Here is an 18,546-nt window from a genome sequence, read left to right as displayed (position 1 = left end):
TGGAGTCTGACTGCTGGGAGCCTCACCAATCCTGAAAACTGGGGATTTGAAGAGTCCTTTGTGACTGATGTGATGGTCGATCATTGCTGCACCATACATTCTCTATGGGACGACTGAAGCTCTGTGCTCGGCTGGTCTTCAGCACTCCCATTAAGAATGAACGGAGCAGTGAGTATACTCAACCACCACTCCATTTGCGGCACCCTGCTACAACAGGTACCACAGGACCCAGGGTGCATGGATGGACTTCTCCACAAGAGGCCCTCACTACATACAAACACCTCCACCCTTCCTCCTCATACCACCAGAGGGAGCCCGTTAGGGATATATATATATGGAGGGTGGAGCCAGGCAGTTCAGTCAGAGTTAGTAGTCAGACAGAGAGAGTCTGAGAGCGTGCTGACGCTGAGAGCAGCGAAGACGCAGCGCATCTGCTGCTGGGTTCTGAGGGCCACGAGTGTGGCCGACGGTAAGGAGGAGAGATGAGAGGAGTTGAGGGGGCAGAGGAGCATCACAAGGCTCACACCGAAGATACAAACCGGACACCGGGTCCGCGCCTACAGGGTCCTTTATACCCAGTAGGGACAACCGGCATTCCAGGAGGACTACAAGTCCCTGGCAGACCTGAAGCTAGACCCATTACAGGACCAGGAACCACGATGGCCCCGACTACCAGGGATAGTGGTTGCCAGCAGAAGGTCCTACTACCGAGCGACAGGTGAAGGAACAGCACGACACATAAGCTAGGCCCAGTTGCAGCTGGCCAGGAGCATACAGAGAGGCAGACACGGACCAGGAGGCCTTATACCCGCTCACTGGGGAGAAGTCCTGAAGTGCACCCATCCTACTGAGTACCCTGGACCGTACCTGACATCCGCACCAGTAAAGATATTGAAGCGAATCCCCTGTCTCTGTCAGTTACTCCTGCTGCACCATCCCGCCTGCACTACAAGTCCCAGCATCACCTCCCACCAAATTCCACACTGCCCCGGGGGCCCGCTCCACCTGTGGGAAGCAGAAACACCTCAGCTGCCATCCCATCACCCCCCTGGAGGTCTGAAGCAGCGCTGGTAATCATTACCAAGTACCACAGGTGGCGTCACAAACTGTTTATTTATTTTATCCAAGTTTCAATCCCCTTTTTCAAGAGTGACCCCAGGGTACGGGCCCAGGAGCCGACCACCGCGACATCCCCAAAACCAGGCAAAGGCCCGGGTACCGAGTCGTCCCCATCCCCTGGGCGCGTCGTACTCATCGTCTGTGGGACTGCCAGAACTAGTGGAGCGCTGCTCTTGGCTATTTTTGGGCAGTCCTATAGACAGTGAATGGAGGGGAGGCTGAGCATGCTGCCTGTTCTTGGCTTTGCTAGGGGTTCCAGCAGTCAGACCCTCAGTGATCAGTAAGTTATCCCCTAACCTTTGGATAAGAGATGATTTTCTATTTTGGCAATAACCCTTTAATTGCATCCATGTGGTTATTTTCCCCTATCCTGTCCACCTTTATTATGTCCGTTATTCCCTCTGGTGGTCTGTGCAGCCATGTAGTGTATGTCTGTACTACTCAGGCTCTGGGGGCCGGAGCGTGCAGCTACAGAGCAACCTGCTCCACATCACTGCCAGGAGGGGAGATTTATTGCTGTGTAGTTAGTCCAGGTGGTGCCGACAAGTAGAGGGAACAAGTTCTGGCAATCCTGCCAAAGAACACAGTTATTCCTGCACCGGACCTGCATCTCCGGTGTGCGGCGGCCGGGAAGGTGCCCGCTCTCCTCAGGGAAGATGCTGACGGCCCGCAGGCACATACCCGTCCTTGTGCCAATGCCCAGGAGATAAAGCAGGACATTTATCTAAGTAGAGATGTGGCGTCTCCCACCCGCCTGTCATATTTGTAGATGACGCGTGGCGGAGGGCAGAAGCCGGGGTAGGACTCCTGTCCGGCTGCAGAAGTCTCATGTGTAGTGATACTCATGTGACTTTTCTAAAAGCATAAATCGGCCCGCAGAGGTGTCAGCGACGCTGGCTCAGACGTTACTGTGAGCGGAATAACAAGGCTTTGGTAACAGTTTCACCTCTTTATATTGTATTAGCTCCTTTACTTAGTCCTAGTTCAGACTGGTCTAAGAGATCGCCTGCTGATTCCTTTCTTGCGATTCTGATAGGAGATTTCTGTTAGAAGTTTGGCGCAAGGCTAGTGATTAGACTGGCTAGTGATTAGACTGGCTAGTGATTAGACTGGCTAGTGATTAGACTGGCTAGTGATTAGACTGGCTAGTGATTAGACTGGCTAGTGATTAGACTGGCTAGTGATTAGACTGGCTAGTGATTAGACTGGCTAGTGATTAGACTGGCCAGTGATTAGACTGGCCGGTGATTAGACTGGCCGGTGATTAGACTGGCTGGTGATTAGACTGGCTGGTGATTAGACTGGCTAGTGATTAGACTGGCCAGTGATTAGACTGGCCAGTGATTAGACTGGCCAGTGATTAGACTGGCCGGTGATTAGACTGGCTAGTAGATAAGGATTTTGTGCCAGATTTTTAGTAACAAAGGGAATACCGCGGTCGGCCACTTTAGGTGGACTGTTACAGTAGGCAGCATGCTGATAAGTTATTTTTTGACGTTTTGCATGATTTTCGCTGTCTTCGGTTGGCATATCCCCCCCCTTCCCAACGGCACTTCCATCTGCAACCTGTAACGGCCAGTCGGAATACCCGTGCTGGCATCAGGGTCTTATTGCATGGGTAGGCGCTGTGGCATTGGGGTCTTATTACAGGGGTAGGCATGCTGGCATCAGGGTCTTATTACATGGGTAGGCGCACTGGCATCGGGGTCTTATTACACTGGTAGGCGCACTGGCATCGGGGTCTTATTACACGGGTAGGCGCGCTGACATCGGGGTCTTATTACATGGGTAGGCGCGCTGGCATCGGGTCTTATTACACGGGTAGGCGCGCTGGCATCGGGGTCTTATTACACGGGTAGGGTTGCTGGCATCGGGGTCTTATTACACGGGTAGGCGCGCTGGCATCGGGTCTTATTACACGGGTAGGCTTGCTGGCATCGGGGTCTTATTACACGGGTAGGCTTGCTGGCATCGGGGTCTTATTACACGGGTAGGCGCGCTGGCATCGGGGTCTTATTACACAGGTAGGCGCGCTGGCATCAGGGTCTTATTACACGGGTAGGTGCGCTGGCATCGGGGCCTTATTACACGGGTAGGTGCGCTGGCATCGGGGTCTTATTACACGGGTAGGCGCGCTGGCATCAGGTCTTATTACACGGGTAGGCGCGCTGGCATCAGGTCTTTATTACACGGGTAGGCGTGCTGGCATCGGGGTCTTATTACACTGGTAGGCGCGCTGGCATCGGGGTCTTATTACACGGGTAGGCGCGCTGGCATCGGGGTCTTTATTACACGGGTAGGCGTGCTGGCATCGGGGTCTTATTACACGAGTAGGCGCACTGGCATCGGGGTCTTATTAAACGGGTAGGCGCGCTGGCATCGGGGTCTTATTACACGGGTAAGCGCGCTGTTCGGAGACAATGGGAAAACCAGTGGGCAAGGCTTCACAGATACAGAAAATAGCACAGAATTTACTAGTAGAAGTTGCCTATTTATTATGTAGACACACGTTTGGAAATGACATAAGTAGATGGCCCAAGCCCTCCACAAAGCTTTTCATCCTGGAGGGCACCGGCTTTACCAATGTGACCCTCTGACATATGGGAGCATCATTATAATAGGGTACTGCCTTTACATGCCAGCTAGTCCGTGTCCAGTTACTGCTTTCTCTGTGACGGGGTGTACATATTTGCGTGAATGTAATGTGGATAGTGACTGTATACGCCATCTTGTGCTTCAGGTCTGGAGGCAGATGCGGCACATGGGGGTAAAGCCGGATGTAATCACCTATAACCTGCTTCTTTGTGCCCCCCGAGACTGTGGGATTGGAGACACCGCTGACGCTCTACATTTACTCACGCACTCTAAGGAACTGGCAGCCCTGACTTTAAGTGCAGGCAAAGAGAAGCAAGACAGGAAAAGCCAGCAAGTGAAGAAAAGAAAGGATAGTCCTGAAGAGGTGGGCAGCCCATGCTCCTGGGCCATTCCTCAATTCCAAGTGGCAACTATGGCACAGCTGAGGACTTGGCAGGCTCACAGGCACTGGCCGTGGTGAGTACGGCTGACCATTTTCCCAGCGTGCCCTCTTTTGATGCCAGTAATGTGCCAAACCTCCTGGACCTGTCTGTAAATACGGGAAAAATTGTGTCACTTGCAAATGTCAATACCCCATCTGACCGATTGGCAGTGATTGGCGACTTAGGGGGCGTTCTTCAGAAGATGAAAGAAGACAACGTCTGTCCTACAATAAAGACCTTCACCCTCCTAGCGGCAGTCATGAGAGCAGAAGTGGGGTCAGAATCTGCCGTCCTGGCCACTATGGACGCCTACGGAGTACAGCCAGATCTCACCTTTTTTAACACTTTGGTGTTGAAGAGGAGTAAAACTCTGAAGCTGCAGTCGGCTTTGGTAAGGGAATGGTTTTTATTTTATCATTTAAATGTTAAAAAGCCATCATAAAATAATTAACACGGCTTGTGAGAAGATCCACGCTATCTGACAGTAAAGAGGCTGAGGTACAGTAGGTGAATGATGTTACCGCATTGTGGGATTATATTTGCTGCATGAAATCATTTGTAAAGTGTGTGACAGATCTGCCTGACTTTTTATATATATTTTTTTCTTAAAAGTGAATACCTTTTTTTTTTTACTATGGCTTAATAACGATCCAAAGCAAATGGTTCTGTGTGACCCACTACTACTCAGGTAGCGTTAGCCCTCCCTGGGAAAGGTGTACTTGGACGATGGGCCGGTGGAAGAGGGGGATGCAGTCGCGGCCTTGACCCAGTCCGTGCCCAGGGCGCACACATTAAAAATATGGGCTAGCAGATGAGCGGTTATTTGTCGACTACGCCACCTGTGGTTCCCGGTGATTACCACCAGCGCTGCGTCAGTCCTCTGAGGCGGGTGTCGTGGCAGCTCAGCTGGTACTACTCCCCACAGGCGGAGCAGGGCCACAGGGCAGAGAGAGAGGAAAGTCTGGAGGTTGGTGGTGTGTGTGCGGTGCCGCGCAGGACAGGATAACGGAGGCAAGGGGTGAAGTCTTCCAAGCTTTACTCACGTTGTTTCAATAGTAAGCACAAAGCTTCTCCTTGCTCCTCACGGCGCGCTGCGACCACCAGGAAGGGGTTCAGCACACTCCGGGTAGTTTAGGTGCACTTAACGAGACCCCTGGACCAGAATGTTCCTCTCCTTGGTGAGTTCTCCCATTAAGTCTCCTCCTGACTGTGTGTGTGGTATGAACTTGGTGAAAGGCCGGTTCCCGCTGCATCAGCGCAGTTTAAGGGATACGGGTGGCGTACGCCGCTCCGTCCATATCCCCCTTAGGGATCCAGAAGGCCTCTGGGCTTTTCCGACTGAGACGTGAAGTAACAGAGTCAGATATCGGGGGCTGGTACCCCTCTTGCAGCAGGAATCCCTCTGGCTAGGCCAGAGTAAGAAATACAGGGGGTGTATGCTGCTCCGTCCGTATCCCCTGGGATCCTTTTGCCTGTGGAGCTTTACTCCTCCGCTCCCCTCCAGGCCTTCTTAGGTAGGGACCTTGACCGGGTAGAGACAGCGGTTAACTCTAACCCACTCCTCACCTCAAGCCCAGAGTACGAGGACCGTGTATCTTCAACAAGCTGCAGGTTCCAGCAGAAAGCCACTATCAGCGATGAAGATCACAATCAAAGACCTTGAACCTAAGATGGCCGTGTATTAAATATGTATCAGTAAGTGTAACCTAAAAGTGTGTCCTCTACGCTCACCCACTACATAGTTCCTCCTATCTTTGGTCGTCCCCCCCATCTCCTCTATCCCGGCTGGGGCAGCACCCTGGTGCATATAAGCCCCCCACAGGACAGGAGTGGTGTAGTGTTGAGTTCTGAGGCTGGGTCCCGTGTGGTGCTCCATCCTTACCTCGGAGAGGAGATACCACACCTCGATCTGAGGTGCAGTACCCCTGTGGCGACTGAACCCTCAGGGACGCCACAGTTCCAACCGATTCATATAGAAACTACACTTTTTTATATTGGCCTAATTGTTTCTAAGCATGGCTTTGAAAGAACGGGCATTGCTTTGAAAGAAGGGGCATTGCTTTGAAAGAACGGGCATTGCTTTGAAAGAAGGGGCATGGCTTTGAAAGAACGGGCATGGCTTTGAAAGAAGGGGCATTGCTTTGAAAGAAGGGGCATGGCTTTGAAAGAAGGGGCATGGCTTTGAAAGAAGGGGCATGGATTTGAAGAAGGGGCATGGCTTTGAAAGAAGGGGCATGGCTTTGAAAGAAGGGGCATGGCTTTGAAAGAAGGGGCATGGCTTTGAAGAAGGGGCATGGTTTTAAAAGAAGGGGCATGGCTTTGACAGAAGGGGCATGGCTTTAAATACAACAGCATGCACTAAATTGTTTGAAAATTGGGGGGCAAAAAAAGTGATGCAAGGCAAGTCAGCAAAAGAGTCTAAAGTATGACAAATTTTCTCATTTACATGTCCATATTTAACCACGTACATGGAAAAAATGGCCCTGGTGTCAGCAGTGTTTGTTCCGTGTGTCATCAGTGTTTGGTCTGTGGGTCCGTTTTTCCCATCAATGTTTGACGGATGGATAAATAAATCCTTGAATTACAGAGCTTCTCCTATTCTTTGCCATCCGGGTGCTGAATGTTTTTGCACAGACCCATAGACTTGTATCGGCTCTTTTCATCTGTGATATCGGAAAAAGACAGACAGACGGACATGTGAATAGCACCATAGATTATACTGGGTATGTGATGTATCCATGAGAAAAGGGATAAACCTCCACGTGCAACATGATGTGTGAATGAGGCCTTTTGCTTTTTCTGGCCGCACCATCAAGAAAGATTTCCTCCATTTGTGTTTTTGGTCGGTGTGATGTCCATGTCACCCAGTGTAATATTCCACATGAATGGATTGACCACCAGACTGTGGGGGAATAATGGCTACAGGCGCTTATCTCATCCATCCGTTTTTTTAATGAGATATAACCGTAGATTTCAAAGGCTGCACAACAATCAGACACAATCCGTGTGGCAGGTATGTTTTACCGGACGCACTGCATAGATTACATAGGAAAGTGTGTCTGGCCTTCTATTAGGTTTTTTTTTAGTTATGGATGACAAATGGACGCTGGACGGATCAAAAATGGCCTTTTTTTCCCCTGAACACAAAGCATTGTGCTTGTGTGAATTTGCGCTTCGGCAGGGAATTGTGCCCTAAGCCTATATGAAGGCGTTTTGTGCGCTGCCGCCAAAATGCAACATTCAGTTGGACGCAGCAATATTTTATGTGTGAATACTGTTTAATACAGATTTTAGCATTTCCATTTTTCTGAAAATGCGTTGGGCCTCATGCAGAAACATACTTTTTGTCGAAACGGACAGTGATACCCATAACAGCCAATCAGAGCTCTTCTTTTATTGCCCTGGTAAAATGAAACGTGGCATCTGGTTGGCTGTCATGGAGAACACTGACACATTCTGAAACTTAGTGCCGATTCTTCCACACTTCATGCCACACGTACAGTGTAAAAACTGATGGTCTGAATGGTTTCTTTACAGCAGCTGTTGCCTATGATGGCACAGAGAGGCATTGCACCAAACATCCATACCTTTTGCAATCTCGCTAGGGCATGCCTTAAAGAAAAAGATGGTTTACAGCTCCTGGAAGACATGGCGGTAATGACATTGCTACTTTGCATAGTTTATTTAGTGTCTTTTTTTTTTTTACTCCTACTTGATAAAGTCTAGAAAATAATGTCATTTTTAAACTGATTTGCCTTTTTATAGAAAACAAGTGACAAGGATCTTTTTGCATATCTGATCGGTAACTTGTTTTACAGATTTGTGGATTCCATCCAAATATCAATGTATACAGCACATTGATTAATGCGGCCATAAAGAGGTTAGATGACGTCTACTTGACCAATATTCTGCGGGACATGAGGAACAGAAACGTGGCTCCTAATGAAGTGGTGGTCCGTCAGCTGGAGTCTGCAGCACAGTACCCACTAAACTTTGATAAAGTGAGTATACGATCTGATAAAACCAATAATGGAGGCTGGTGAAGAGGAGGGAATTCGCCTCCATGTGGGTAAAAATGTGTTGTTTTTTATCAAAATGGAAACTTGTATTCGGTAAAAATACTCCACACCACACGCCATCAACCAAGAAGGCCAATAACTAGTAATAGATTAGAAACAAGCGTTTGAAGACTTTTCCTGTTGTGAACATGATCCTTTAAGTTAAAGGGAACCTGTCACATTGGATAACGCTATTAACCTGCTGATGTAGGGTTAATCTGCTGGGTAATACCATTAGGAAGTGCTTGGCCACTATACTGAATGTGCAGCACATGGGAGTAAATGAACTTTATTCCTCCCGTGAGCCGCCGGCTTTCAGTCATGCAGGGCGTGCCTTTATTCACCACTCCATACAATGTGAGCAGTGGCAGTAAGCACGCCCTGGAACTTCCACTGACAGGTGGCTCTGCACTGATGCACTGTAGAGCTAGCTGTCAGTCAAAGGGCTGGGGCGTGCTTACAACCATTGCTTACTGTGTACAGATTGGTGACACTGTCTGAGCACTAACTCTCAACTCTAGCTAGATTCTAACTACTGACTGAGCTGCCTGGCTCCACCTTCCCTTTATATATCCCTATCAGGGCTCCCTCTGCTGGTATGAGGTGGAAGGTAGAGGTGTTTGGATGTAGTGAGAGCCTCTTGTGGAGAAATCCAATCATGCACCCTTCTAGGTTCTGTGGCACCAAGCGCAGCAGGGCGCCACATATACAGTTATATGTTATGCAGTGAGTCTAATGGCTGGCCATATTTAGGAAAAACCCCACTAAGAAATTAAAGACACATAGAGCAGGGCACAGTAATGACAAATTCCCATTAGAAAGGAGAGAGTCTCCCATAGTGTTGGCCTATGCAGTGAATGCAAAGGCTGCCAAAAATTTGGAGGCACTTCAATGCCCCTTGGAAGAGACGTGGAGGAGGACCTCATAAAAAATGTTCCCATGAGAAAGGAGCGGGCCTCCTATTCTTGTAATGCCCATGCACTAAGTGTATGGGCTGACAAACATTCTCCCCTGGGGGGTATACATGTACATACTGTATAAAACATTTTTTTTACGGGCATCATAAACACTCCTTCAAAAAAATTCTGTGGGTGTTGCATCACGGACCACGGTCACCCTGGTGATATGGTGGTGGAAGATGAGGAGAAGGAGGAGGACAAGAGCAAATAGTCAAAATCAGGAAGTGTATACCCATGTGTGGGTGTGAAAAGGTGCATGGGAATACACCTCCCAAGAAAAGACACTGGATTTGAGTTTATGTTACGCTGCTATTATTCGGTGGTGTTGAGAAGTCTGGCCCAATCTAGCACTTGTTCATTTTTATAAGAGTCAGCCTGTCAGCATTTTCAGTTGACAGGCGGATGCGCTTATCAGTTATAATTCCACCAGCGGCACTAAAAACCGGCTCTGATAAAACGCTGGCGGCAGGGCAGACCAGGACCTCCAAGGCATAGAGACCCAATTCATTCCACTTATCCTGCTTGGATACCCAATAATTATAAGGCACAGCGGAATCACAGAGGATGTTGGTACGTTCGGCAAGGTACTCCCTCAGCATCTTCCCAAACTTTGAACTCCTTGTGAGAGTACCCCGCGCCTCAGGCCCTCTGCGATGGGAGGGTCTGAGAAAACTCTCCCAGAACTTTGACAGTGTTCCCCTGCCTCTGCTGGACTGAAGTTGCGTCTCTCTCGCTTGTACTCCTTGGTTGTCCAATGAAGTGTGCCCTCTGCTGCCAGCGTTTTCAGATGGGAATTTTTTTAATAGTGCCGCAACACAGGCCTTCTGGTACAGCCCCATTTTTGCAGGCCTGTCCACCTCAGGAATAAGAGATATAAAGTTCTCCTTGTAGTGTGGGTCTAGAAGTGTCACCAACCATTAATGACTGTCACCCAAAATTTTGAGAACGCAAGGGTCATGGGAAAGGCAGCGTAACATAAACTCAGCCATGCGTGCCAGACTACTAACAGTCAAGACTTTCGTGTCCTCACAAAGAGGATGACTGACCATGCTCTCCTCCTCATCCTCCTCTCTGTCCTCTGGCCATCCACGCTGAACAGACGGTATGACAGCTGTGCAGGTAGAACAGTCTATAGTGCATGAAACTAGCTCCTGTCCTTCCTCCTTCTCCTCTTCCTCATTTTCACCCAATCCACGTTGGGATGAGATGAGGCTTGACTGTGTGTAATCAACCTGTATGGTTCCTTGCTCCATCTCATTGTGCTCCACCTGCAATGCATCCTCTTTGATTGTGAGCAGAGAGCATTTCAGAAGACAGAGAAGCGGGATGGTGACACTAATTATGGCGTCATCGCCGCTCACCATCGTGGTGGAGTCCTCAAAGTTTTGGAGGATGGTACATATGTCTGACATCCAGGTCGACTCCAGAGGTCTTATGTGTGGAGTCTGAACTGAATACCGACGGCCTTGTTGATGCTGGTACTCAACAACTGCCCTCTTCTGCTCAAAAATCCTTCCCAACAACTGCAGTGTAGAGTTCCAATGCGTGGGGACATCACACACCAGTCTGTGAGCCGGAAGCTGCAAACGCTGCAGAAACACGGCAAAGGCGGCGGAAGCTGTAGCTGACTTTCTAAAATGGGCACAAAGGCGGCGTACTTTAACAAGCAGATCCAGCTGCTCCGGGTAGGATTTGAGAAACCGCTGAACCATGAGGTTAAGCACATGGGCCAGGCATGGTACGTGTGTGAGCTCATCTCGTCTCAGAGCCGCCACCAGGTTCCGGCCATTGTCACACACGACCATGCCTGGCTGTAGGTTCAGCGGTGTGAGCCACAGATCTGCCTGGTCTTTCAGAGCTGTCCACAACTCTTCAGCATTGTGCGGTTTGTCATCTAAGCATATTAGCTTCAGCATTGCCTATTGCCGCTTGGCCGAGGCAGTGCTGCAGTGTTTCCAGCTTGCAACTGATGTGGTCATTTTGGAGATGGAGGCTGAAGAGGAGGAGGCTAAGAAGGATGAGGTGCAGGAGCTGTAGACCGTGGGGGCAACCCTGATTGATCTACGGCCCGCAATCCTTGGCGTCGGGAGGATGTGTTCCATCCAAAGTAGTGTTGAGCCACCCCTGTATGTTCGCCGAACTGTTCGTCGAACACCTTCGAACACTGTTAAAACCAATGGCAGGCAAACAAAAACACATAGAAACACATAGAAAACACATAGAAAACACTTCAAAGGTGTCCAAAAGCTGACAAACTGCTCAGAAGACACAACTAATGCAAGGAAAAGTGACAAGTACATATAGTCATGCGAAAAGAAAAGAGGTGGAGGAGTAAAAGGAGGGGGAGACACAGATATAGGCATGTCATGACATTGTAAAATCAAGAAAGGCTGGAGAAAAAATCTAAAATCAGCCTACCAACACCCAGACGTCGTGACAAGAAAATTTAAGAAAGAAATATCTTTAGGTAGAATGGCGGTTCCATTCAGAACACTTTCCTTACAAGACGTAGTGGTATCCCCGTTGTGAGTTGTGCCAAAAACAGAACCCAATACATTCGGACTAATCCACGATTTGTCATATCCAAGGGGCAGGTCCGTAAACGACAACATCGACGCGGAACCAAGTACAGTAGTATATACTGTACATCCTTTGACAAGGCAATCAGGCGGATCAAGAAGTTGGGAAGGGTCACCCTAATGGCCAAAACAGACATAGATGCGGAGTTCCGATTACTTACTACCTGTGCCTCCGAATAGTGTCCACCTATTGGGCTGCTTCTGGGAAGGAGCATACTATATAGATCGCTGTTTGCCCATGGGGTGCTCCAGATCCTGGTCACTATTGGAGGCGTTTAGTTGCTTCCTCGAATGGGTTGTAATGGACGTTTCTAAGGGGGCACATATTATCCATTACCTCGACAACTTCTTATGTCTGGGCCCAAAAGATTCGCCACAGTGTGAATACACGCGGTAGTCCACCTGTGAGAAGGAGAGAGCTGGAGGGAGAGCGGACACCACAGAGCCGAGGGGTTAGATGGAGAATGGAAGAAGGAAAGAGGGCGAGGGAGGTAAGGGAGTACAGTGGAAGGCCGACCTGAGATCCCCCACGTTCCTGCTGGACGGGGAACAGCCGTGGGAAGAAAAGCCGCTTGCGTATCCCTTTGAGGTTACGGGAGCGAGCGGGCAGAGGGACTACGCTGGAGTGCGAAGCCGACACGGCCAGTCCGTTCCTGCCCATGCGACCTCCGTGTCCCCAGGTTTGTGCCAGAGGCGCGGTGGACCCTGACAGCCAGCCCCCTCTCCCAATACTGGTGCCTGTCCGCTGGTGGGTCGAGCCCAACCACGGTGGGGGGGGGGTAACATCTGCAGAAGAAAGACCATCTTCCAGCCAAACTAAGATGTCTACTTCTTTTCGTGGACAATGTGGTACGATCCCTTTCTTACGGACACGCCCATCGCTACAAATTCCAGATGAGGCACAAAAACAACAGGTGCTTCAACGGATGTCAAGTGCTCCTTCAAGTGGGCTCTCCTCCACCTCAACTTCAACATCACAAATACTCCGGTCCTCAGAGGTGTCACCCCAATCGCACTGGCTTCCTCACAGCTCCCAAGTCTCCAGCTGCCCGTCTGAGTATGGGGTAACACAGATGGTTGAGTCTGCACAGCTGTTTACTCATACTATAGCCTGGGAAACGGAGGTCTGCTCCAGAGCTTCTATTAATCCAGACGAGGAAATGATCTGCACTGATGCCCAGAATCTTTATGAGTCGGATCCAGGACCAGATGAAGAAGGTTCTGAGCATAATGTAGACCCTCGTTCCCAAACTGTAACTCCTGTTGGTGGAGACAGCGATGAAGACGATGATGAGACTCAAATACCTGATTGGAGCGACAACTTGACTTTTCGGTCAGGGCAGGAAGAGGTTGGCTCTGAGGACGATGGGTGTGACAACACACAGGGTGATGATGACGAGGTTGGAGATCCCACTTACTGTCAACCCATAGTCAGCCAGTCGATGAGGTCAGCAGAGGAGGTGGAGGAGAATGTGACTAGCCCAAGGGATGGGGATGACTCAGTACCCGGGCCTTTGCCTGGCCTTGGGGATGTCGCGGTGGTCGACTCCCGGGTCTGTACCCTGGGGTCACTCTTTAAAAGGGTGGATATTTGTTACTTTTATAAGAGTTCGTGACGCCACCTGTGGTATCTGGTGAGAAGCCCCAGCGCTGCAGCAGTCCACTGAGGCCGGTGATAAGGCAGCTCGATGGTATAGCTCCCCACAGGTGAAGCTAGGCCTCAGGGCAGCTTATGCAGGGGCAATGCCGGACAGGCGAGACCCAGCTGGGTCAGAGCAAGAATGGGAACGGACACGGTAGTCACTTCAGTACCTTTTACTGGTGGAAATTCAGGCACATCCGGGAGCACTGTAGGGTGAAGGGTGCATATCAGGATCCTACCCAATGAGCGGGTGTAGGGCCTCCTGTTTCTTGCCTCTGCGTAGTAAGTTTCTGACCTGCCTGGAGCTAGGCCTAACTTTGTCTCTGTCCTGCGATGGCTGACCTTGTGGTAGGGCCTTGTCTTGGAGTTCACGCTCTCAGTATGCGGGGCCTAAGCGTCTCCTGGCTCTGTTACGTATCAGCACCTTAGCGATCCTGGGACTTGTAGTTCTCCAGGGATTCCGGTTATGCCTTACTGGGTCATAGAGATCCCGGTAAACTCGGATCCGGTGTCCGGTAAAGCTTCGGGGTGAGCTGGTTAAGCTCCTCTGCCCCCTATGTACTAACTCTCCACTCGCCTTCGGCCTACTCGGGCCCTCACTAGGCTATACACACTAACGGCAGCTTGCCGCGCTTCACCGATCTTATGGTACCGGCACACCTTAAGCTCTAACTGGGCTCCCTGAATCTAGCTAGCAGGAGCCTCGTGCTCCACTGCTGAACTATTAACTGAGTTCTCTAGACTAGACTGAGCTCCACTGCACACTGACCTCTCTTAGGCTTCTCTACTGCAGGAACTCTTCAGACGAACTGAACTGCCTAGCTCCACCTTCCCTATTTATATCCCTAACTGGCTCCCTCTGCTGGGCTGATGTGGAAGGTGGAGATGTGTGAATGTTTATGGGGGCCTCTTGTGGAGGATTCCATCAATGCACTCTTTTAGGATCTGTGATACCAAGCGCAGCTGGGCGTCACAGATGCTATTGACGACGAGGTTAGTTTGCGCCTTACTGGACAGAGACGGAGTACTGGAAGCACGTCAACAACTGCATCCTCAACCACAACTCTGCCTCTGACCACAAGTCGTGGTGGCTGTTCAGGTCGCATGGGCTCTAAGCCTTGCATAGCCTGGGCATTTTTTCAGATCGATAAGGATGACCCAACTCGTGTTATCTGTAATATTTGTCACCAAAAGCTAAGTAGAGGCCAAAAAATCCATAGTTTGAGTACTTCATGCATGAAAAGTCAAATGGATATGAAGCATAAGTTGCAGTGGGAAGCTCACTGTGCTACAATGCGGACTAGCGGGCCGGGCCAACCACCGTCTGCCCCATCTTGTGCATCCGCGGCCTCTTCATCCTCTGTGACTGGGGGGGTCAGCAGTCACATGTTTTTGGACGCAGACCTGCCAACTCTTTACCCGCAACAGCCAGTGTGATTGGCAGGTCATCATTTCATTTGGAAGTGGAAACACCAGCTGGTGTTGAGCGCTCTCAGACATCAAGAGCACCACCTTTGGATCAAGGCAACCTAACTTTTCTGCCTGCATCTTCCTCACAGACCGGCAGTTTGCTGGGGACACCCTACTCAACCTCGTCTAAGCACAACAGCCAGCACTCGGTCCCTCAGATGTTGACAAGTAAAAGACCATTTCCTCCTAGCCATGACAAAGCTAAGAGGTTGAATTTCACCATCTGCAAGCTGTTGGCTACAGAAATGCTGCCTTTCCGACTGGTGGACACAGAGGATTTTCGAGACCTTATGTCCGTCGCAGTGCCCCAGTACCAGATGCCCAGTCGGCACTACTTCTCAAAGAAAGGTGTGCCTGCGCTACACCAGCATGTCGCACACAACATCACTGCTTCTTTGAAAAACTCTGTGTGTGACAGGGTGCATTTCACCACAGACACTTGGACGAGTAGGCATGGACAGGGGCGTTACATGTCGCTGACGGGGCACTGGGTAACTATGGTGACAGCAGAACAAGGGGCTGCTGTCCAAGTCTTGCCGTCCCCACGAGTTGTGCGTCAATCCTCTTTATCTAGAAGTTCCTCCACTGCTTCTGCCTCCTCAGCCTCCTCTCGGTCCTCCACCTGCACCCAAAGCCTGTCTGGTAATGCCACCCGCTTTCTAACTGCGCAGAAGGAATCTTGCACACCTCCTTACTATGCTGCCAGCAGGACTCAACGGTATCAGGCGGTGTTTACTTTGAAATGTCTGGGAAATGTGAGTCACACAGCTGAGGAGTTGTGGTCAGCTCTGTAGACCCAGTTTCATGAATGGTTGTCTCCACTGGACCTGCAACCAGGGAAGGCTGTGTGCGACAATGCTGCAAACCTGGGTGCGGTCCTTCTCCGGGGCAATGTCACACATGTGCCTTGTATAGCTCACGTGTTGAACCTGGTTGTCCAGCAATTTTTAGCCCACTATCCCGGACTAGATGGCTTTCTGCAGAGGGCACGGTCGCTGTGTGCTCACTTCCGCCGTTCGCAGCTCAACGACTTACATCTCTAAAGAAGTCATTGGGCCTGCCAGTTCACCGGCTGAAATGCACATGTTTCAGCGACTGTGGCAGCACCGACAAGCCCTGGTGCAATACATTCTGACGTATAGCCTGGGCCAACGAGATCCAGAGGTGGGGCAAATCACGCTGCAGGAGTGGTCTCAGATCAGGGACCTATGCACCCTTCTGCACAGTTTTGAAATACGACGAAGATGTTTAGTGCTGACGATGCCATTATCAGCATGACTATTCCGGTGATTTACATGCTGGAGCACACGTTAAACAGAATTCGGAGTCAGGTGGTGGGACAAGAGGAGGTGGAGGAAGTAGAGGAGGAGTCGTATGCGGAAGGGATAACATCTCCAAGATCCAGACGGTCGGCAGCACCAAGGCGGCAGGCATGGGAGGGTGGGGGAGAGGGATTAACCAGGGCGCAAGGTAGCAGCCAAACTGTTGAGGAAGGTGCAGGAGCCGAGGAAGAAGTGGAGGACGAACTGGCGATGGGCATGGAAGACTCATCAGATGAGGGAGACCTTGATCACATCTCTGTTGTGCGAGGTTGGGGTGAGAGGGCAGAGGAAGGAAGCATGATTCTTACCTCGCTATCAACACAACAAGGACTTGGTCCTCCTGGATGCGCAAGACACATGAGTGCCTTCTTGCTGCACTACCTGCAACATGACACTCGGATTGTCAGAATTCGAAGTAATCCCGACTACTGGGTTGCCACACTCTTAGATCCCCGGTACAAAAGTAAATTTGCCGAAATAATTCCTGCCATAGAAAGGGATTCACGCATGCAGGAGTATCAGCAGAGGCTGTTGCAGTATCTTACATGTGCTTTTCCACAAAACATCAGTGGTGCACATAGTGAATCTCACAGTTCTAACTTGCAAACCGTGGGACTGTCAAGTCTTCATCACTCAAACCGTAACAGTAACACAGTATCTGCTGGTAACAGCAATTTTGTGGAATCGTTTCACCACTTTTTTAGACCATCCTTTGCAAGGCCACAGGAGACAAGAAGTCTGACACATAGTCAACGCCTAGAGAGGATGGTACAGGAGTATCTCTAAGTGAACATCAAAGCCATGACTGTGTCACTGGACCCTTGCTCATTTTGGGCTTCTAATCTGGAAACATGTCCGGAGCTCGCCACTCACGCTTTGGAGATCTAGTCATTCACTGCAGCCAGCGTTCTCTCTGAACGTGTGTTCAGCGCTGCTGGTGGTGTGCTGACAGATAAGCGCATCGGGCTGTCCACTGAGAATGTAGACAGACTCACTTTCATAAAGATGAACAAATCATGGATCCGCAAGGACTTTTCTACCCCTGTGTCATCCTGGGGAGACTAAAAGCTTGAGGATTTGGTAAAATCACCTCACCAACCGTTTTAAGCAACTCTGGGGCAATTGATGCCACTTAAGTGGTGTTTGTGCCACAATTTTTGGAAAAAATGGAGACTCTTTTTGGAGTCCCCTTGCTGTGTTTTACGTGACGTTGGCATCGTCAATTCCAGGTGGGTTGGGTCGCCCCCCTCTTTTAACCGTAAGAAACTACATACACTATGGCTTGGGGTAACATAGATGGTTGAGTCTGAAGAGCTGTTTACTCCGATGTCTGCTCCAAAGCTTCAGTGTCTGCTAGTCAGCGTAGTAGCCCAGCTCTGAAGCAAGCTACACCGCCTGTGTATCTAATAAGAATTTTTAACTGCATCTAGCCTAGACAGACTGTGGGGACCCCCGACCAAACCCAGATGCTCAGCCCTCCTACCGCCCCCCTTTCCTTGACAATACAATAATGTAACTCTTACAACTGGATGGGTGAGGATCGGTCACAGCTTTATTAACTCTTTTTACTCATTCCATTAGAAAGGCATTTTATTTCTAAAATAATTCAGCTTGTTGCAGCATGCCCTGTGTCTCCACATGGGCAAGTTGGTCAACAAGTGTAACTCTCCAACATGTCCTTTCTATTTCCAGGCCACGAAGGATCCTGCGTACTCATATGCAGGACTCTGACCCCCATCCATCACTCTTAACGCTTGTTCCACTCCGTCCTGGAGTCCTGACAGGAATATGTCCAGTACAATATCCATTAAGTGAACAACATCGGGCCTTATGAGGCCTGCTTTATCTCCTTCCAGTTGTCGGTGTCGTATCACTACACCGCCTCTGTCTCTTCTAAATTTTGCCATCCAAATATTTATTACCCGCCTTGTCCATTCGATGGCCGTGATGTTTTGCGCACCTTGCCATACCGCTATCGGCACAATCTCCGACCATACTATAGTTAGTTTTGTGAAAAATTCTCTGAAGCGCTCAGTGTCTAGTTTCATTATTGCCATTAATTATGCGCTCTTGTGATGACCTAGGTCGTTTCCCCCGGTCTGTATGACTAAGATGACCGGACCTCTTGCCTCTCTCCCTACCTTGATTACCTCCATTAGTACCCGTGGCCATTGCAGGCCTCTAATACCTCTCCAGTTGAAATATGTGTTATGAAATTCTAATTTCCTCCCACCTGCGCGGACTTTCGCCCTTTTTTCTGCCCAATATAAATACGAGTGGCCTATCACCCACACTGTTGGCTTAGCGTCACCTGTAAAAGAAACAAACCACGTTAGGATAACAAGTCCGGTCTTATGTACCTCGCCAAACATGTGTATCG

The 18,546-nt window shown here is 49.8% G+C and overlaps 1 pseudogene; it reads left to right on the top strand.

The window, feature by feature from the left end:
* The window catches only part of LOC141219308 (pentatricopeptide repeat-containing protein 1, mitochondrial-like), a 704,077-nt pseudogene that overhangs the window by 439,072 nt on the left and 246,459 nt on the right, over window positions 1–18,546 (top strand).

This window comes from Phyllobates terribilis, unplaced genomic scaffold (assembly GCF_046119375.1).
Source record: "Phyllobates terribilis strain yellow unplaced genomic scaffold, ASM4611937v1 Scaffold_261__1_contigs__length_2674298, whole genome shotgun sequence".
In the NCBI taxonomy this organism is placed as follows: Eukaryota; Metazoa; Chordata; class Amphibia; order Anura; family Dendrobatidae; genus Phyllobates; species Phyllobates terribilis.
Note: the sequence above shows the minus strand (reverse complement) of the source record. Positions and strands in the feature narration are given on the sequence as shown.